Source organism: Podarcis pityusensis (genome assembly GCF_964106645.2).
Source record: "Podarcis pityusensis genome assembly, chromosome: 1".
Taxonomy (NCBI): Eukaryota; Metazoa; Chordata; class Lepidosauria; order Squamata; family Lacertidae; genus Podarcis; species Podarcis pityusensis.
The window spans coordinates 29313754-29335229 of NC_138028.1; the positions used below are offsets into that span (position 1 = coordinate 29313754).

The 21476-nt window shown below is 45.0% G+C and overlaps 2 long non-coding RNA genes across 6 annotated transcripts; one reads left to right on the top strand and one right to left on the bottom strand.

Annotated features, from left to right (window-relative positions):
* Nucleotides 1–959: 959 nt before the first annotated feature.
* On the top strand, nucleotides 960–5959 carry LOC308476409. 2 transcript variants are annotated; one of them, XR_013985858.1, is made up of 3 exons: nucleotides 960–2689; nucleotides 3200–3266; nucleotides 5697–5959. It is a non-coding gene; the product is annotated as an uncharacterized lncRNA (long non-coding RNA). The 2 variants fall into 2 exon arrangements; XR_013985859.1 differs by lacking the exon at nucleotides 3200–3266.
* On the bottom strand, nucleotides 5605–12935 carry LOC308476403. 4 transcript variants are annotated; one of them, XR_013985855.1, is made up of 5 exons: nucleotides 12823–12909; nucleotides 11709–11826; nucleotides 9220–9285; nucleotides 8974–9041; nucleotides 5605–5896 (listed from the first exon to the last, which is right to left on the bottom strand). It is a non-coding gene; the product is annotated as an uncharacterized lncRNA (long non-coding RNA). The 4 variants fall into 4 exon arrangements; XR_013985853.1 differs by lacking the exon at nucleotides 8974–9041 and having other exon boundaries at nucleotides 12846–12935; XR_013985854.1 differs by lacking the exon at nucleotides 8974–9041.
* Nucleotides 12936–21476: the final 8541 nt, after the last annotated feature.

The following is a 21476-nucleotide window of genomic DNA, read 5'->3' on the forward strand; positions in this document are numbered from 1 at the left end:
ATTTTACTTTCCTTGGTGTGGCACCACCCTCTGTATTTCTCACTGCTTTTAAAGGTGTCACTTTATCCTGGCTATAACTGTACTGACAATCAGGCCCCCCTCCCCCCTTAGACGTAAGTCTTGCTGCTACACAGAACCTTATGGACACAGAAAGAAATTGGACACCTGCATACTCCACACTCCATACAAGTAACATATGTCTGATACATATGTGCCTGTCATAATCCCTTACTTGTGCTTACAATGGACTTTTGATCATGTGCTCATGACATCACAGTAGGAGGCTGTGATTTCAAGCCATTTAACTTGACCCTGTTTTGGTGCAGCATCTCTGAGTTTGGGAGACACAGTACTTCATAGAAAGAGATCTGCTGCTCTCAACACTGACTCACAAGAGTTTTCCAGGGTGCAGTTTTAGCATGTGTTTTTACCTGTAATGTTCAATATGCTTAAGAGTTCAGAGGATGCAAGGCCTATATTAGCAACAGAGCCACTTCAGGGCATCTTAGAGCAAGGTTCTATAGAGCAGGAGCAATTTGTATTTCCTTTTCTTCAATCCGTATCCCATGTAGTGGCAGTGGGCTTTAAGCTTCCCAGCCAGGTGTCTACTGTTGCACACATACAGGTTTGCACGAGGGCCCTTCTGAGCTGCCCGAGTCATCTAAGAGAATGAGGAAGGCAGGGGCGCACCTATTTGACCTGTTCAGGGCTGCCTCAAGTCACCCTGTGACTTACTGTAACAACCTTATGGTGAGTTCCAGCACCAATTTTTCTCGGGGTGAAAAAAAAAAAGCATTGCTCTCACCCAGCAAGATTGCCTGTATGTCTCAGGATATGAACTGGAGGCATGTGAGACCAAAGCCTTGTGGAAGCCAAGCAGATGTGGCTATATGTATATTGCCCTGAGTTCCATTTTGGAAGAGAAGTGGGAAATAAAGGTTAAATAAACAGATGCCTACATAAAATGTTTTATCTATCCCCACCAGGACTGGGGGGAAAACGTTTTTTAAAAAAATCTGCATTTATAAGAAATGCAAAACTTATACAGGTTACAGGATTTAGCTTTTCTTGATACAATAGAAGCATTAGATGACAAGTCTCCAAATGGCCCTTATTATCTCTTTTCTTCTCCCCCCTGGCTACTTTCCTGCCACTATTATCCTTCTGTTCAGCTCCATATCATGCTGCTGTTTCGAGCACTTTTAGAAGTTCCTTAAAGAGGCAGGCATACTTCTGCAAACATGACATGAAGGCTGGCAACATTAACCCCACCCTGTGGGAATCCCTTGCAGACAACCGCAGCTCCTGGAGACAATCAGTCAAGTTGTGTATCCACAGCAGTGACCGGAAGATGAATGACCACTTGGAGGAACGCAGAGAGAAGAAATGCAATGGTACATCTGCAGCAGCACAACCAGACTCCTTCATCTGCCCCAGCTGCAACAAAACATGTCTCTCCCGTATCAGTCTCCACAGCCACAGCAGGTGCTGTAACTCTCCAACAGTTCGACTTCACTCCCGAAGGAGCAGTTCTCCACTGTCTCCTGACACAGACAGATGCCAGCCACAACTTCAGTGCTGCCTGGATTTTAAAGCCTGGATTGATTTCTATTTTTGCAGTTTAAAAGGTGATCAATGTTCATTCATGGAAAAATGCCACAGGTGACGCCAAGTAGGTGGATCAACTGTATTTCAGGTGGTCTTCGGGGGAAGTTACCTAGCAGCCTCAAAATGTTACATTCCCTTCTAATGCTCCATTAACTGAGGGCTGGGGCCATAGCTGAGTGATACAGCATGTACATTGTACACAGAAGTTCCTCCACCTAATCCCTAGCAACTTCCATTTAAAAAAGGTGGAGGTACAGATGATGTGAAATACCTGTACCTGGGACCCTGGAGAGCCACTGCCAGTAGATAGTATTTGCTGGATGGATGTATAGTCTGACTTGGGATAAGACAGCTTCCTCCAATATCCCTTCCTTAACCGACACCACCTGTTTCACTTGCCTGTGTTCTTGGCAAGACCATCCTTTGCTCTTTGCAGCACAAAGACTTATGACATCACAGAAGGCTGCCATGGATATTCTCTGGCAAACAGGTTGAAGCAAGCTAGTTAACCCAGAGCTATGTGACATCCTTTGGGACTAGGAACCTTTACATCCCTGCTCAGTTAGACGTGGCAAAGCCCATTGAAACAAATGAGTTAGTTGTGCTTAACTCAGTGCAGGAGTGAACTGCTACATGGGAAGGTGCCACATACCAAATCCAGAGCATTGGTCCATCTAGCTGAGTAACTAGACTACCAGTATATTGACTGGTAGCAGCTCTGCAGGGTTTCAGGCAGGAATCTGTCCCAGCCCTACATGGGGATACTGGAGATTGAATCTGCATAGAAAGCATCAGATGCTCTTCCACTTAGCTATGGCCACCCTCAAATTAAAGTATTACCACCATGGGATGCAACGTACCTTAGGCACCACAAGATATGTGTGGCAGTTTCAGTTGCCTAGCACTTGACATCTTTAAGAAAAGACAACCAAGAGTGCCTGCCTGCCTTCTCCTTTCTCCATAGTCAGGCCATATTTGACTGAAGACCAAGAAGATAACCTGGGGGAACATATGCTCCTTCAGGCAGGGGCAGACCAAAATTTGATGCCCCCAGAGCCCTTGCGCTGCCTTCCCAAGCCAGGTAAGTGAGGTGCTGGGCTTTGGGAAGGAGGTGCAAGGGCTCTGGCAGGGTCCTAGAGCCGTCCCACCTCCTTCCCAAAGCTGGGCAAGTGCTAAGTAGGCTTTGGAAAGGAGGCGGGAAGGCACCCCCCTCGACTTGGCACCCTGTAAAGGAGAACCCGTCATGGTGCCCTAAATCTGCCTCTGCTCCAGATGCCGCTGGATTACAGCTCCTGTCTTCAGTGGCCATTGTCATATTGGATGGGGATGGAGCTGGAGTCAAGCAACAAATGGAGGGCCTCAGATTCCCCGTCTCTGTTCTTTTTCTGTTCAGAGGTTTCTCAGTTTACCCAGAGGTAGGGTGGAGGCTGTGGGACTACAAGATCTAGAGAATTCTAGCAAGGGATGGAAAGTAGCTACTATCCTATAGGGATGACTCAGCTTCAGAGGGGAAAACCACAAAGCCACAGTAGGCAAGTACTTTATGATGAACCACTAAAATGTCAGAAAGTAATGAGCAAGCTTTTGGTAGGAGATCTGGCAAGTAAGAAATAAACCCTCCCAGAGAGACATCTTTCTGAAACTGTAGAGGACCACAGGTTAGATTTCACTTCCTTTTCTCACCAACCTCTCAGAAGTTAGTGGCAAGATGCAGCTTCTTTAGCATGAGGATTGATTAGTCCTAGATTCTCCCAGGATTGGTCAGCTGGAATGTTCTCTTTTTATAGAAATATTGGAGACCCAGCAGCTCTGTCTAATATTGAGCCTGGCAATCCTATTTTAAGCCGGCAGGGTGGTTAACGTGTGAGAAAGCCAGAGGGACAATAAGGCCTCAGGCCAGGCCTGGAGCAGAGAGGGTAGTGGTGGAATTATATGGAAAGAACAAGGCTGGGAGACATAAGATTCCTAAATTCATGTGGCAGAGCACACAGGTTTTTAACAGCTGTATAGTAGGAATCACTGGCTGCTTCACCCAGAATTATAATTGGGGGGGGGGACTACATCTGTGAAAGTTATCATTTATTAATTGGTGGTACCATAGTAAATCCAAATCTCTGGAGAACCTGTTGAAACCAAGCAAGCTGAGCTTTCAGATAGGGCTGCTTTTGGTTTCTCTGACAGAGGCTCTGTGCCTGCAACAACAGCATGGCAAGCAGAAAAGGAACAGATGTTGCTTTTTCTAAAAGATGACACTCTTTAGATGAGAAGCGATGCAAAGGAGATAAGAATTTGTGTGTCTATAGTAACTGTGTGTAGAAGGGCACATTGCAACAGATGAAGCTATGCAGTGAGATAACCTATACTTACAAAAAGGATTACAAACTACAGTGGTACTACTGGTTAAGTATTTAATTCATTCCAGAGGTCCGTTCTTAACCTGAAACTGTTCTTAGCCTGAAGCACCACTTTAGCTAATGGGGCCTCCTGCTGCCGCCACGCCGCTGGAGCACGATTTCTGTTCTCATCCTGAAGCAAAGTTCTTAACCTGAAGCGCTATTTCTGGGTTATCAGAGTCTGTAACCTGAAGCCTATGTAACCCGAGGTGCCACTGTAGTTGAAAAGAGTACAAGTGTCAAAGACACTGGAGCCCTGTCCTCTTTCCCCCTTGGTCATCCTGACATCCTTTGCAAGCATTCAAAAAGGATACTCTTTCGATAAAGACCTTTAGAGGATCAGTCAAGGACATGTTTCTGCCTGAGGACAAGTTGGTGTCTCCTCTCCCCAGTGGCAGACCTACATTTCTGGGGGCCTGAAGGCTGAACTGTCATAGGGGCCCCTTCGCCACCAGCAACAAGTTCTGGACAACCACTGTTCTCTTCTTCAATGGGATTGTTTCATGACAGTTCAACACACTTTTACAACACCTGTGCTACTGACTCTCAAACTTTGGGATTGTTGAAATATATACAACTAAAAATTAATCAATTTGATTCAAATCAATGTGACTCAAATTGGATCTATTAGTCCCAATTTTTTAAAGCAATTGCACTAAAGTTGCTTCTGGGGCCCCTCTGGGCCCTGAAGTTCAAGCCGCTACTGAAGTTACAATTTCACTGTTAACTAGCCTAAACATAGCAAGCCCTGTGCAGGCTAAACTTAATGGAAAGTTTACTTTGTTTGTCTTCCCAGGCCAAGCTACAGTTGCTGAAATTATCTTAATTCTCTTAGGAGGCAGTTGTCTCACCTCACCTCAAGTGTGGGCCGGCCCTGGGCAGCTTCCTATGTCCCTAAGGCCAAATTAGAAAGATACCAATTTTAAAAGAATACTAATTGTAAAAGAATGGCTTTATAAATAGTAGGTGCAGGGCACCCATTCCAGAGTAGGGAAGGCTTTACCCCTTTCAGCCCTACTGTGCTCTTGATCTGAATCAGGCTGCCCAGGACTTGCTATTTCCATTGGAAGAAAAGCTCCCATTGGCATAGATGGGAGCTTTTCCTCCAACGCAAAGGAGAGCTGCGAAACTGGATTTGAACTGGGAGTGCAGCAAGGGAGGGGGAAGGATTAAGCCCCCAATCACTTCAGGATACCAGTCCAGATCCATCCCCCACACCTGCCATTTATCTTTTAAAGATCTGTTACTTGCAATTGCTAATTGTGTAAATAGCATTTTGTCCAGTTTGGTGCTTACACACTAGAAATAAAAGACTTGACCGAAATTCCATGTATGTTTAGGTTTTTGCCCTCTGTGCTTTAAAGGCACCATATAAATGTGGTGAAAGAGAGAACAATGTAAGCAGTTCCCCTCCCAAACCAACCCCAGCATCCCAGACCAAATACAAATCATGCTTCAGGGCATCATATAAATTGCTATTATAAATTCATATGGTGCACCAGGGAGTGCCTCATTGTGTGTGATTAGAGACTGTCTCGAGAGCAGTTTAGACACTCAGCCTGCTGCACGCAAGCACTGCCCCGGGGCTGCTGTTACTGATGCATTGTTACAAAGTGCCATAATAAAGCATGAGCTAAAACAACTTAGTTGAAATGAAGATTAATATGAAACATGTGTTCCCCTCCTTTCACTCAGATGGAACAGTCCAATAAATAGATGCTCCTCAAGGCTGAGAACATTGGGCTCCAATAACAATCTGATTGGCTGATGGCTGCCATTGCTGAGGGCTAGTGATATGTTTCCATAGAGTCTACAAAGCATTCGTGGACAACGTCACTGCAGCATCTGCAAAGCAGTCAGTGTGGGCTTGCCAAATGGTGGAGCAGTCAGAAGAGCTGAAACCATCAAAGAAAAATGTTTGAAGAGCACTTAAATTAAAAAACAAACAAACAACCAGATATAGTTTGGTCCTATAGTTGCCTTACTATCCTTAATACCAGTGGCATCAGAGGAAAGAGCAACTGGCCACTCATTCATGTTTTCTTAAATGGAGATCTGTCTCCTCAGGTTTTGTCCATGTTCTACATGGTCATGCGGAGCTCCTTCCTGCAGTGCTGCGGAATCCGCTTTAAATCCCTAAACAATCTGGCTTTCCTCTTGAGCTATTCCACAGTCACCTGCTGAATCTGATGGGTTTTAGAGATGGGGGGGGATACATTTGTTCAGTGTGCATTTTAATGCAAACCTACCAAGTTCACACTTCCTGACCCAATATGCAAATCGGAACACCACCATCCTTTGAAATTCACACTTCTCTGAATTTTGCAGTGCACTTCTTCAGTCAGCGCATACATATGACAACTTATATATCTGGGGAAAGTGTATGTAAAGTTTTGCACATTGGTGAAAATAACATATAGGGATGCATTTTATTAGAGGGAAATTACTGGCAAAAATGCATACAAAAAATGAGCAATGCACAAGAAAAAGCACAGGGTGGCCTTCAACTAAGTTTTACTCAGCGTAGACCCACTGAAATTAATCTCATGAACCTAATCATGTCCATTGATTTCAATGGGGCTATTTTGAGGAAAGCTTAGTTGCATACCACCCACATGAATTTTCATGTTTTAAAAAACGAAGTCTGCAGAAATTGGAGGAAAAACTTAAGACTGGAAAAATGAGAAACCAAGAGAAACTGACACTGACAAATGCATCCATCCATAAAGGATAGTTTTTTTGAATAATCAGCCCAGTTTAAATTTCCTTTGCTGTGTTTTCTATCTGCCAACTGGGTGGATGAAGTTAGCATCTGGATATCTTCATTGTTAAACAAAACACTTTATTAAATTTGCATAAAATCCACAGACATGGAATATTATGGGTGATATTCAACTAAGTCCTACTCAGAGTAGACTCACTGAAATTAATGAACCTAAATTTGCCCATGTCCATTTATTTCAGGGGGTCTAAGTAAGACTAACAATGAATATCACCCTAAATCAGCTTGCAATGGCCTTTATGGCAGATTTAAGCCACTTATGCTATGAATCTTTACCTAGTAAAGAAAGAGTTTTTTATAAAGTTGAGCCAAAACAACTGACCTAATATTGTGTTCAAAACGTATCCCCGATTTTTATTAAGTCTTGCAATTTTTGATGGACACAATTGTGTTCCTTTGATCTTCTCAAAATTATTTCCCTCCTCCTTTGCCTTCATTTTGTCCTTGGTCTCATTGCCTTTGAATCTTGTGTAATCATTATTTGCTTTGAAATGCATGTATGGTGCAGCCAAACAATTTACTGCCCCATCCCAGCAACACATGCAATATGCTAATATTGCTAAATATCTGTATGCCTTTGATACTCTTTGGAACTTGGCCTCTTCTTCTTTGTACATCTTCCCTTCCTCTTTGCTCTCACTGTCCTTGATCTCATTTGCCTACATAGACACATATAGTGCAATCGTATATGAATGTAAGAGTGGCCTTTCTGGATCAGGCCAGTGGCTCACCTAGCCCAGCATCCTGTTCTCACAGCAGCCTATGGGGAGCCCAAAGTCAAGACCTAAGCAGTCTTCCACTGTGATTTCCAGCAACTGGTATTCAGAGACATACTGCCTTGTCTTGTCCTTTTCCTCAGGCAGCAAAATGGCTAAGGCTGGCACTGACTACATTACACATAGCTTGTATGTTAGTAACCATGTGGTCTCCATCATCTATTCTGGCCTTGCTCTTCTCCAAGTCTGCTGTTAAGAGTAGGTGCTTATTCCTCTTGTTCTGCTGCTTCCCCCCTGGGGAAAGGGAAAAGGAAAGGACCGCTGGACGGTAAAGTCCAATCGAAGGCAACTATGGGGTTTGGCACTCATCTCACTTTTCAGGCCGGGGGAGCTGGCATTTATCCACAGCTTTCCGGGTCATGTGACCAGTATGACTAAGCTGATACTGGTGCAACGGAAGAAGGTAACAAGTGCCAGAGTGCACAGAAACGCCGTTTACCTTCCCGCCGCAACGGTACCTATTTATCTACTTGCACTGGTATGCTTTCAAACTGCTAGGTTGGCAGAAGCTGGGGCAGACCAACGGGAGCTCACCCCATTGTGTGGATTCAAACTGCCAACTTTCCGATCGGCAAACCCAAGCGGCTCAGTGGTTGAGACCACAGCGACACCCACGTCCTCCCCTGGGGAATACCAATCTTTACCACTCAATTGGAGCAAGCAGCAATTTGGATTTCTCCCAGATGGCCATTTGTTATGATCTATCACTAAAGAATGGGTTTTCCTTTGGAAAGGAGCGGGGCAAAGGGAAAACCACTCGAACTCAGGCCTAGAAAATGTGCATCAAGAGGAAAGCCTCTCGGACCAGTGCTTTCTATGCAGGGCACAACTGGAAGTGTGGATGAACCCTAGTAAAATAAATCTCTTAGTCATTAATGAATCTTCCACATGGGCATCTCCTAATCAGATACTTTGTCCTCATGAGTATAAAAGTTTGAATTTTAATGTAATATCCTAGAGCCCCTCAACTTTCTGGTTAACATTTGCAGCCTTCAGCAACTTATATAACAGTGTGGGTCTGTGTTTTTTTTTTAAAAAAGTGTGTTTCTGTGTGATTCCACTGACTCAGTTCTGCAGCTGTTAATGCCAGAAGGTTTGTTCTTTTTCTTTACGTGCAATTGTCTTTACTAGCCCTCAGTAAAATCTGCTCTGTAGGTAGAGTAGGAAGGGATCCCATATGACTAATGCTTGCTTGTAGCGTAGTTCCTACCATACCCCACAAAGAGCTGAGAAACTCACACTTGGTTAGTAGAGGATGCCTCACTTGAAAAGGCCTGAGTGGTATTTTTATAATCCCCTTAAGCAAAAGGTCCACAAAATACACTGGGGCTGCATGTTTGGATGCGGAATAAGGTCTTGAAGGACAGGGTGGGAAATGGGGGACATTTACACAAGATGTAATACTGATTCTCACCTAGCTCTGTCCTACTGCCTTGCCTCCACCCATTGTTCCTTCCTTCCAGTGATTTGCATCTCACCTTTCTGCACACAATATAGCCAAGGTATCTTACAATATGCACAGTCCAAGCACCGTAAAGACAACATAAAATAATAAATTACAGCAGATTCAGTATACAATATTTAGTATGGCAGCATTTCTAAGGAGCTCGCTGGGACAACACACTGTCTGTCAAGAAGAGGAAGGCAGGGCTAGGTGTACCTCTTTGGGGAAACTATTCCATTGTTTGGGCGTCATAGCAGAAAGGGCTCTGTCTCTTGTGCATACCTGCTGAGAAGGGCAGAGAAATGGCAGGACAGAGTTGTCAGGCAGTTTCATATAAGAAAAAATTGTCCTTAACATACCCAGAACCCAGTCTGTTTTGTGCAGGGTTGGAGAACACATGGCCTGCCAGACATTTTTGACTACAACTCCCATAAACCCCAGCCATCATGGCCAATAGCTAGGGGTTATGGGAGTTGTAGTCCAGTGACACTGGGTGTCCAGTGACACCCAGGCTCCCCAATCCTGAATTAGGGTTTTTAGGGAAAATGTATCTCGTAACAATTCTCAGCACCCTTAATAAACTACAGCTCCCAGAACTATTTTGGGGGAAGCCACAACTGCTTAAAGTGGTATCATAGTGCTTTAAAGGTGTGGTGTCAATGTGGCCATAGAATGGAATTCTTGTCTGATGTCAATAAATGCTGGTGCTGATAACTTTAAGTTGACCTGACTGCTTAGGTCAGTGGCTTAGTGGAAGCCCTGCTTTGTGTCTCACCATCTGAAGTGCTTCAGGTAGCTATGCAATTCCTTGTCACAGGACGCCTAGTTAATGTTCTCCCTCAATGTCTTTAGAGTAGGGGTAGGGAACCCAAAGTGTTCTTGCCTGGCTAGAATGTGTCATTGAACTCTGTTAATGCCTCTTACTTGCCTGGATGAGGAGAGAGGGATATATACTTGTGGATAGAAACTACCCTACTGCACAAAGGTAAATTTACATTCATTACTCTCACTATTGTCTGTGGTGTGTGGCCCTTGGAAGGCTTTCCAGAAGGGAATTCAGCCCTTGAGTGTAAAATGGTTTGCCACCCCTGCTTTAGAGGACAGATGCTGCTACTCAGACATGCATTAGTCTGGATAATTTTATATTAAATTGTTTACATTTTGCCTGTTGCTGATAATTTGGTATTAATGCTACTGTTTCGGATTTCTTTTTTTAAATGTTATGGTATATTTTAAGGTGGTTGTTAGTTGCCTGGAGAGCCCTTTTGGGAATGGAAAGACAGGATATAAATGCTTTTAATAAGCAAACAAATTGGATTTTATTATCTTCAAGATGATGACCACTTGCCAGCTGAAAGCCCTAGAAGTGTTCATAAAATGGGGTAATTACTTTAATCATTAACAAGAAATCAACCTTTGAAAAAACACTGCTCCAGCCTTATTTAAAGCCAGTTACAGTAATGACTTTCCTTTGTACATAAGAAGAACCCTGCTAGGGTGGACTAAAAGTCCATTTAATCCAGTACCCTGTTTCTGATACTGGCCAGTCAGATTCATCTAGAATGTTCACAAGCTGAACATGAAGACAATTGCCTTCTTCTCCTGTTGCAAGCTATATTGATGGCTATACCTCCCCCAAACCTGGAGGCGCTATATTATGGCTAGTAGTCATTTATGGCCTTAGGGTGCAATCCTACATTCAATGCTCCATCAAGGAGCATCCATTAGGATGAGGCAGAGAATTTCTGGAATTCAAACCCACCCCACCTATAGAATTGTCTCTGTATGCTACACAAAGGCTCTGCCAGCTAGGCCACCCTGTAAATCCCTGAAAATACAGAAGCATTGTGAGTGGGCATGGATGGCACAGGGGAGGAGCACATCTACATCAAATCCTACCTGCTCTGCATTCCATGAGGTCACCCAAAACATGCCACGCGCCTGCCCTTGTGTAAGTAATTTCCTTCTAACTAATTCCAGTGGGAAGGAATGGAGTAGGAACATAATCACAACCCCTAACATGCTTTTTGTGACCTCCAAAAAACAATTGGGTAAGGGCTGTACTTAAGTGATAGAGCATCTACTTTGCTTTGAGAAGGTCCCAGGTTCAATATCTGTAAGCCAGGGAGGGAGTCCCTGTTTTAAATACTGGAGAGCTGCTACAAGATGACACTGAGTTAGGTGGACCAATATTCCCACTCAGTACACTGCAGCTTCCTATGTTCCAATGGTTTGGGTGCTACAGAACTATTGTTGGTGGACCGGGACCTTCAGATTCCCAACCAGCAGATTGCTTGGTTATCCTCGGTGCATCTATCGAAGTCCATTTTTAAGCTTGTGAGCACCATCACATCTTGTGGCTTCAAATTCCACAAACTTTTCACTGAGACTGGACACAAGTAGGCACTGAAAAGCAGCCAGAGAGACAGTCTCAAGGAAATGGATCTGCTGCTACAAATAAATGACAGTTACATGATGTAGGCATCTCTGTTTTTAGGAGGCAAGCAAGCAGGGAAAGGGACTAATTAATAGCAAGGAACAGATGCCCCAGCAATGCTGGCATTGCTGACACTTTTCTGTTTCTGGAAATGAAACCCCAAATCATTTGTCACAGAAATAAACAAAATGACATCAAATATTTAAACAGAAAGAGGAAGACTGAAGAGGAGATAAACCACACAGTAAACAAGGAGAAAAAAACCCACCCTCTACTTAGCACATCTGTTTTCCCTTCCACACATTGAGTTGACACACTGCAACAGCACAGCTCATCGGATGGCAGGATTTACAAGCTCTCTGCCACTTCTTAAAGGGGTTGAGATTCTGCAATGAACATTAATGGATAAAAGCTGGGCAGCCTGCCTTAGGCAAGGCAGCAGAGACAAAGTCCACGTTGAAGGGTAGCTTTTGTGAAGAACAGTGAATGTTAAAGAGTTTGTTTCACAGCATAAATCCATCAAAGCTTTCGTTGTTCTGCCATTTTGCCCCGAGGATGCATTTATGTGGCTTTCACATCCTTTCCAGGCCCATGACACTTTTTAATGTGCATAACACACACACCCCGTGGGCACAATCCACCAGGGACTCCTCTGTGCAAATTTCATTGAAATAAATAGGAGCTGCACAATGTCACCGTACAATGTTTTTGGAAGGGGACTTGTGCAGAACAACTTCCCAGTGGATTGTGGCCTGCTTGACTTTACAACAAAATAGTAATGCAGGTCACTTTTACTCTCATTTTCCAGATGGGGAACTAAGGGTTTAGAGATAGTGAATTGTGCAAGGCTGTGCACCTTTTCCATAGTAAGTTAGAAGTCTGTTGCATCTGATTAAACAGTGCCACTGTCTCTGAGTGCCGTCCTTTCCTATCCTGTTCACTGTAAGAAACAATTCTATTTCTCCCTTGGGAATTTATCCTGATACTGAAGGAGATAGAAAATATAGCCCAGAGAGTTAGGTATTCTGAAACTGGCTTAATTTAAAGATACCACTTGGAATAAAGAGGCTGTCGATAAATTCTAATTAATAATAATCTGTTCACAGGAATTTCTAGGATTAAGTCAACAAGGCTGTGAGTGCATGTCTAAACAGGTTTTTCTTAGTGCTGAATTGATATATCCTAATCACAATATTACCAGCAAAGGAAAGGGATAAATTATCATTAGGGCTGTGATGTTTAATCAATTGATCAAATGGCTTTGCCATCCTGATGCTCTCCAGATGTCTTGGACTACAACTCCTATCATCCCCAGCCAGCACAGACATCCTGGTTGGAGCTAATGGGAGTTGCAGTCCAAAACATCTGGTCTAAATGATTACTTTTGCTTGTTCGAAATGATTACAAATCTCTCCAAATTAATTGGATTTCTTCTTAGAAGAAGCCTTTTCCATTTCCCCCACTCTCATCTTGGTATCTTCCATTTTCCTCTCTCTTCCGCCCACTCCTCAGTTGCTAGCGTGGTGTAGTGGTTAAGAGCAGTAGTCTCGTAATCTGGGGAACCGGGTTCGATTCCCCGCTCCTCCACATGCAGCTGCTGGGTGACCTTGGGCCAGTCACACTTCTCTGAAGTCTCTCAGCCCCACTCACCTCACAGAGTGTTTGTTGTGGGGGAGGAAGGGAAAGGAGAATGTGAGCCGCTTTGAGACTCTTTAAAGGGAGTGAAAGACGGGATATCAAATCCAAACTCTTCTTCTTCTTCTTGACAGAACTGGGAGTATGACTTAGTTGCAGGCATGGAGGCTTAGAATTTTTGTGTGTGTGAGTGCCATTGCTGGTCCTTGTCTTGCTTTTGGAGGAGTCAGCCTGGAAAGGAGAAAGGATGGTGATGATTCTGTCTGACCACCAAGGGAAGGCAACACTCTGAGCACTTGCATACTTGCAGTTCTGCAGATTACGCTGTAGTCCCTTTGAAACTAGTTGGGCTTACTTCTGAGTAGATTGATTCAGAACGCATTTTATTTACAAATCATGGGACTTATGCACATGCAGATTTGTACACATTTAATCTGTTGATCAAATTGACTAATGTGTTTAACCAACTATTTAATTGTGTGACAGTCTTACCGCTTATGCAGTGCTCTCTTAGAAAACATAAGCATAACAGATAAATGGATCAGTCAGTGCATAAAGGAGCCAGGGTCAATTATCAATCAGGTCAATGACCTGATGAAACATAAATCACCAAGGATCCCCCAGGGAAGGGTGCAACAACAGAGAATACCCTTTCATGTGTTCCCAACTCCGAAACATCAGATGACAGCAGTGCATATAGGGTCTCCTAGCTCATTGCATGGACCAGCAGGCTAATGTAGGAGGTGATGGTCCTTTAAGTATCCTGGCTATAAGCTGTTTAGGGATTTAAAAATAATGAAAAGCACTTTGAATTGAGCTGGGAAAGAGACTGGAAGGCAATGAAGCTATGGGGAAAGACAGCTTAGTGGCACGGCACACACTTTGCATGCAAAACATGCCCAGTTCAGTCCATGATATATGCAGTTTAAAAGGATCAGGGAGCAGAAATGAGAAAGACCTCTGCCTGAAACCTGGTAGAGCCACTGCCAGTCAGAGTAGATGCCGAGCTAGATGAACAAATAATCTGACCCTGTATATAGCAGCTTCCTATGCAACCTAGAACTACAAGATTTCAAAGCTGCACATTAAAGTCTGCTATAAAGAGTTACTGATAAAACTGTGCATTTATTGCTGACATTACATAAAAGCCACAATATTACACACTACATGTCCCAATGATTGCCAACTACTGGTAAAAAGAAAAAGCCTATTTTCTTATCTCCCACCCTATTTCTGTTTCTGTTTATAGCTGACCCTTTATTGTGACTCCAGAAGAATTGCTTTGTCACTCTGAGGATACAATCCTGTATACATTTGCCTGTGAGCAAGTGTCCCACTGAACTCAATGGGACATACTGCTCAATAGATATACAGAGGGTTGCCCTTTAAATTTCACTTTCCCTGAATTTTGAGTCTGCCTTTCCAGATCTGCAAAAGGGGAATTGGGGTATATTTACTTGTTTGGGATGGAGGAAAGGGAGGGTACATTGGCTGAAAATATGTATAAAGTGCATGAATATTTATAAAGATCTCTGAGACCCTTGGATGAAAAGTGCTGTCTAAGTGCAGATTATTAAACCTGTCATTTTGTTGAGTGCTCTTGCAAAGAATTCTTTCCATTTCTCTACCCCCCCCCGCCCAAATCATTGAAAACAGGTGGGCGTGTGGCAAGCACTCGGCACACAAAGAGTTTAGAAGAGCTCCAAGAGGCTTAAAATAACTGTTGTATTATGGTGCTTCAGCATGTAAGACTGAAAATTAAGCTTTGTGCAAACTCCATTATACCAAAATGTGAGTGCTACTGTCCATGGTGCTGAATTTTAAACTTTTCCCTCCTCCCTCGCCTCTATTTCCCTCTTCACAGCAGTTTCTTGTTTCATTCTCCATGGGCTGACCTTAATGGCCAGACATTTATCAGTGTTCATTCTTTTACTAAACAACATTTACTCCACATTATATGCTGGCTTGGCTGCATCACAGAGATATTGCAAATGGCTCTTCAGTATGTTGTTGCATTAGTTTGCTATAGGAACCTAAGCCCCTAGTATAGATTACTATCTCAGATCCAGGTTACCTGCCCATCCTGACTTAGTTCAGAAGAAAGCAGATCAAGGAATAATTGATCTGTGACCTCTTTAAGACTTTGCTATGTGTGTATTTTTAATATTAGCTAAATCATGGTACAGTGATACATCTGTGGACAAAAGTAAACCCAAGCATCAGGCTTCCTGCGTGTTTATACAAACAACATTTTCCCTTTGGTAATTGAATCAGTCATCACAGTCCCACAGTTATTTCCATTTACTGGGTTCCAGTGCACACAATAAATGTTTATGTCTGCAAGGGCTTCCTCATTCGTAGCCACAGAATGGAGAGACTGGAGTTTCTTCCTTCATTAAAGTAAATTGGCAAGTCCTTATGCTGAAGTTCCATAGTTGCATAGGACATGACGTATATTAAGCCAGACCACTGGTCCATCTAGCTCACCTGCAATATTCCTTCCTTAACTTAACTATTGGCAGCTTATTGACATCACCTGATTCAGTTGCCTGTGTACTTGGCAAGGCCCTCCTTTGGTGTTTCCAACACAAAGACTTATGACATCACACAGGTTGCCATGGACATTCTCTTCAAACAGGTTAAAGCAAGCTAGCTAGTCCAGTGCTGAGATCATTTGAGATCAGGAACCTTTACAGCCCTAGGCAGTTAGACATGCCAAAGCTCATTGAAAACAATGAGTTTAGATGTGCTTAACTTTGCATTGGAGTTTCATAGGAAGCTGCCATATACCAAGTCCAGGCCATTGGTCCATCTAATTCAGTACTGTCTACTCTGACTGGCAGCAGCTCTGCAGGGTTTCAGGCAGGGGTCTCCCCCAGACCTATGTAAAGATGCTGGAGATTGGATCTGAGATCTTCTGCATGCAAAGCAGATGCTTTACTGCTGGGTGTTGAACTGACATGTGCTCACTGGACAGACCAACTACAGGTAATTCATCAGAAATTAGAAAGAATCTGGAGGATAATTGCAACCTACCTCTAATATAATATGGGGATGAAAATGGCTGGTCTATAGTAAAGCTTCTATGCAAAAGGAAATGCCAATATAGCATTATAGGTGAGGTTGTGGAAGCTGTCAGGATAGTTATAGAGCTATAAAATATTGTTGCATATACATTTCATGGAACTTCATTTTTAATAATAAAGTAAAAGGAAAGAAGTGACTTTTAAAATGTTGGCATGGAGGACCACAATAGAATATCTCTCCTTTCTTCTTAATCCTAAATAAAAGCATAACCCAAGCAGACATAGTATGAACAGGCTGCATCTTCCATGTCAAGAGATTTGTTAGAGGCGGCAGAAAGTGCGATATTTCTTTCCTCACCCTAAAGGACAGTTCAAGAACCAGGATTTTGGGGTTCCTCAGATAGGTTAGCCCAATGGACCCCCATGTGGAAAAGGTGGGGTGTGCAAACTGAGAGGTCTCCTGATATCCCTTCTGACTTGCTTAGAGAATCTGTGGAAAGTAAGACTTGAAGGACTATCAGAGGGGTGAGTCCTTTTCCAGTATTAAAACCCTGGCAAATTCCCGGTTATTCCACCCTTAGGACCTACTAAAAGAATCAGTAAAAACATCGGAGAGCAGGAGATACTTCATAAAGTACGCAAGTGGTAAACCGAGACTGTAAAGAAGGTTCCGCTTGATGACAATTCCATTCTAAAGCTATAAGAGCAAGAAAGACAACTCAGAAGTTATAAATTTGAGTTATATGAGCTGAAATCTGCCTACCAGCCATGTGGCTTGTTCTTGATAAACCCCTGGTTTTGCAGTTCCAGCCAGGTAGCAAAAATGGGCAGTTTATCAGCTGTTAAGAACTTTCTGCTAAGCACATAAAGAAACATGTGTAACAGTCATCCACCCACCCACACAAATTTCTGTGTTTTACTGTGTGCATGTGTGCTCAGAAGATGGCACTTCCCAGTGAACAGAGACCATATTTACAGGCAGAAAAGCCATACATATATGCAACGTGTATGTGTTTGCAATTGCCTCTCTGGACCCCTTATATATAGTAGTCATTGCTGTACCTACTGTCCATTTAGAAAATGTGTGACTTTGAAGCTTTCCTAAGTTGCCACAGCATTTGAAGGGCTCTTATACTTCAGAAAAGGTCTAATCCTCTAGAATTGAAGATTACTGTGATGGGACGATGAGCTGCTTGTGTGTAAAATCCAAGTCCCTCAGAGTTTGGTCAAGTTTGCAAACCTCTGTCTGTAACGGAGCCCCTTAAACATGGCTCCGTCAGTCGCTGGCAGATTCCGACAGTGGTTGCTTTCGGAATCGCTTCCAACATAAAAGATCCTTAATGGAAACACGTCTTCTGGACTCTCTGCGTGACAGTTTCCGGCGAGGAGTGGGTGTCCCTACAGGAGGTCCTGAAACCTCCCCACTGTTTTCGCTGGAAGTGTCTCTGAGCCATCCCTCCAGCTCACTTTCCCTCAGCTCACCTCCTCTCCCCCTACTGGTTCCCTCTTCAGCTGCTGAGTCTCTCCCAACCTGTGTGAGCCCTTTCACCTCCCTTCCTTCCGATGGCAGTTCCCTGACATCCACCTCCCCTCCAGGGCCCCCTTCACCCCCTCCCGCCCCCTCCTCTACGGGCGGTGAGGAGGCAAAACCCCGGAATGAACTTCCTTCATCTTCCGATGTCTCGAACACTTCTCTCCACCTGTTGCGGTTCCTGGTCTCAAAGTACTCCTCCTCCTCAGAGTCCATCTCCCCTTCCCCTTCCGAGTCCGGGAATCCTTCCAACTCCTCCTCCTCATCGGTGGTCCCAAAGTATTCCCTCCGGAACCTCTCCACAGGCTGAGGTTTCCTTGGGAACCCTTGATGGAACGTTTCTATCAATACCTCATCATTGATATCTTCTGCCATTACCCAAGTGTTTTCTGACTCCGGTTCTCCCTCCCACGCTACCAAATACTCCACCTGATCCCCCTTCCACCTGGCGTCGAGGATTTCTGCCACATGGCTGCTGCATTCCCTTTCTTCTATGACCGGTCCCCGAGTGGCCATCCCTTCTCGTCCCCCCTCATACGGTGACAGTAACGACCTGTGAAATACTGGGTGCAGTTTCATGTGGTTGGGTAACCGGAGCCTGAAAGCCACTGGGTTGACCTGTTGAATGACCTCAAAGGGACCCAATCTCCTGGGTCTTAATTTCTTTCAACCTCCTTTGAACGGCAACCCTTGGGTTGACAGCCACACCCTATCTCCCACCCTTATGGTTTCACCTTCCCTTCGGTTCTTGTCTGCCTGCCTCTTGTATTCTTCCTTCGCCCTTTCTAAGTTGAGTTGGAGCTGACGATGGATTGCTTCCATTTCTTCTACAAAATGCTCGGCTGCCGGGACGCTCCATCTCTCCCCTTCTCCCCCTGGGAAAGCCCTGGGATGACACCCATAATTAGCCAAGAAGGGGCTCATCCCTGTGGACACATTCTCGGCATTGTTGTAGGCAAATTCCGCCAGCGCCAACTTTTCTACCCAGTCATTCTCTCTGTCATTGACATAACACCTCAGGTATTGCTGGAGGACACCGTTTGCTCTTTCCGCCTGCCCGTTGGTTTCAGGGTGCCGGGCAGTCGAAAAGTTGACCTCCACCTGCAGTAAGCTCATGAGCTTCCTCCAGAACCTGGAAGTAAATTGTTTTCCACGGTCTGAGACCACCCTCAATGGCACCCCGTGCAACCTAAAAATGTGTTCTACAAATAACTTCGCTGTCTCTTCCGCCGTGACTGCATGCGAGCAGGCTACAAAGTGGCACATCTTTGTTAGTAGGTCTACCACCACCATGATGGCTGTTTTCCCCTTGGACTTCGGCAGATCAGTCATAAAATCTATCGACACTGCCTCCCAAGGTCGTTCTGGGGTTGGTAAGGGTTCTAATAGCCCCGCCGGCGCCCGCCTCTCCCCTTTGGCTCGCTGGCATTGCTCGCACCCTCTTACATACTCCCGTACATCTTCCCTCACCTTAGGCCACCAAAATCCCCTGGTGACCAACCACATGGTTTTGTGTTGTCCAAAATGCCCCGTCGTGGGGCTGTCGTGCAACTGCTTGAGTACCCTCCCCCTTAAGTCTCCTTCAGGGATATACAGTGCCCCTTTGTAATACAAAGCTCCATTTCTTTCCTCGAAACCCCCTGGTTCCTCTCCCTCACCCCTAAGACCTCTGAGCTTATTCTGGGCGTATTCATCATTCTCTGTTTCCTCTACCAGTTCTCTTTGCCCCACCAATGCCGCCCCACACACCCAGCGGTCCTCTGGGATGACATGTCTCTCTTCGGGTGCCCCCTCCCCTTCCAAATATTCAGGTTTGCGTGAGAGAGCGTCCGCCCTAACATTTTCTGGACCTGGCACATAACAAATTTCAAAGTGGAATTTGGAGAACTCCTGGGCCCATCTCACTTGCCGTTGGTTGAGCACTCGTGCCGTTCTCCAATACTCTAAGTTCTTGTGGTCTGTGCACACTTGCACCTTATGTTGTGCCCCAATTAATAAATGCCTCCATCTCCTGAACGCTTCATGAATGGCTAGTAGTTCTCGGTCATACACCGTGTAGTTCCTCTCAGATTTGTTCAGCTTTCGCGAAAAAAAGGCACACGGTCTCCACTCCGACTCCTCCTTGCCAGGCTGCAGAAGCACCGCCCCCACAGCCCGGTCTGATGCGTCCGTTTCCACTCGCATCGGTTTTTGTAAATCCACATGCAGGAGCTGTTCTTCCAAAGCGAACGCCCTTTTCAGCTCCTCAAAAGCTCGCTCCGCCTCCGCCATCCAAACGAATTTCCTCTTACTGCTGAGACAGTCCGTAATGGGCGCCGTCAAGTGGGCAAAATTTCTGATGAACTTCCGATAGAAGTTTCCAAATCCAAGGAATCTTTGCACATCCTTCCTTGTTTTCGGTGTTTTCCATTCCAGTACCGCTTGGACCTTGCCAGGATCCATGGCCAATCCCTTGTCCGACAAGCGGTACCCCAGGAATTCCACATCCTTGGCATGAAACTGACACTTCTCTAGCTTCACCCACAGCTGATTGGCTTGCAGTCTGCCCAACACTTCCCTGACGTCTTTTACATGCTGCTCCTCATTCTCTGAATATACTAACACGTCATCTAAGAAGGCCACACAATTCTTGTAAAGCAAAGGCCCCAGGACGTGGTTCATAAACGATTGAAAGCACGCGGAGCCTGCTTGTAAGCCGAAGGGCATAACTAAATATTCAAATGCCCCCAAAGGGGTGAACATGGTGGTTTTCCATTCATCCCCCTTCCTTATTCGTATCAGGTTGTACGCCCCCCTCAGGTCCAGTTTAGTAAAAATCTTTCCCTTCCTGACCCTTGTCGAAATGTCATCAATTCTGGGCATCGGGAAAGTCACTGGTTCTGACACTGCATTTAAGGCCCTGAAGTCCACTACAAGTCTAGGTTTGTCCGTGTTTTTTTTATCCACAAAAAACACTGGGCTGCCCCCCACCGCCCTGGACTCTCTGATGAACCCTCTCTTCAGGTTCTTGTCAATGAACTCCCTTAGCTCCTGCATCTCTCTGTCTGACATGGCGTACAGCTTGCCTACAGGGAGCTGTGCCCCAGGGAGTAAATTGATTTGACAGTCAAAGGGTCTATGTGGGGGTAGTTTGTCTGCCTCCCTCTCGCTGAAGACGTTGCTCAGGTCGGCGTATTGTTGGGGAACCTTCCCCTTCTCCGTTACTTCCGTCCCTGCTAGAGTGGCTCTGGCCCCTCCTTGAGCCTCCCGCTCTTTGCAGTGTTCTAGACAATGTGCTGACCCAAAGGAGACCACTCTCTGATGCCAGCCCACTAGCGGATCATGTAACGCTAGCCAGCTCATCCCCAAAATAATGGGAGCTCCTCCCAAGGTAGCCACATTAAACGCTATTAGCTCAGTGTGTCTTGCTACCCTCATTATCATTGGGACGGTCTGCTGGCTGACTTCTCCTCCCAGCAGCTCCCTTCCATCGATCGTGGTCACCTGCAAAGGGTTACTTAAAGGGATAGTCTGTATCTGGTGCTCAGCAGCAAACTCCTTACTCATGAAATTGCAGGAGCTGCCTGAGTCCAATAGCGCCTTTATCTTTAGTGGGTGTCCGTTAGGCAGCTCTAGTAACACCTCTATCACTAGGGCGGGTTTAGGAGGTTCCGGCGTGGGCACTTTCACTGCTCTTTGGCCTGGCTGCTGTGCCCTGACGGTGGCAGCCAGGCGTTGGCTTTTACTTGCTCCGGTACCTTTTCCTCCCTCTCCCCAACAGCTCCCGCCATTCCTTGCCATTCCTTTCTTTGGGGGCAGACTCTGGCAAAATGACCTGGCTGTTGGCAGAGATAACATTTCTTGG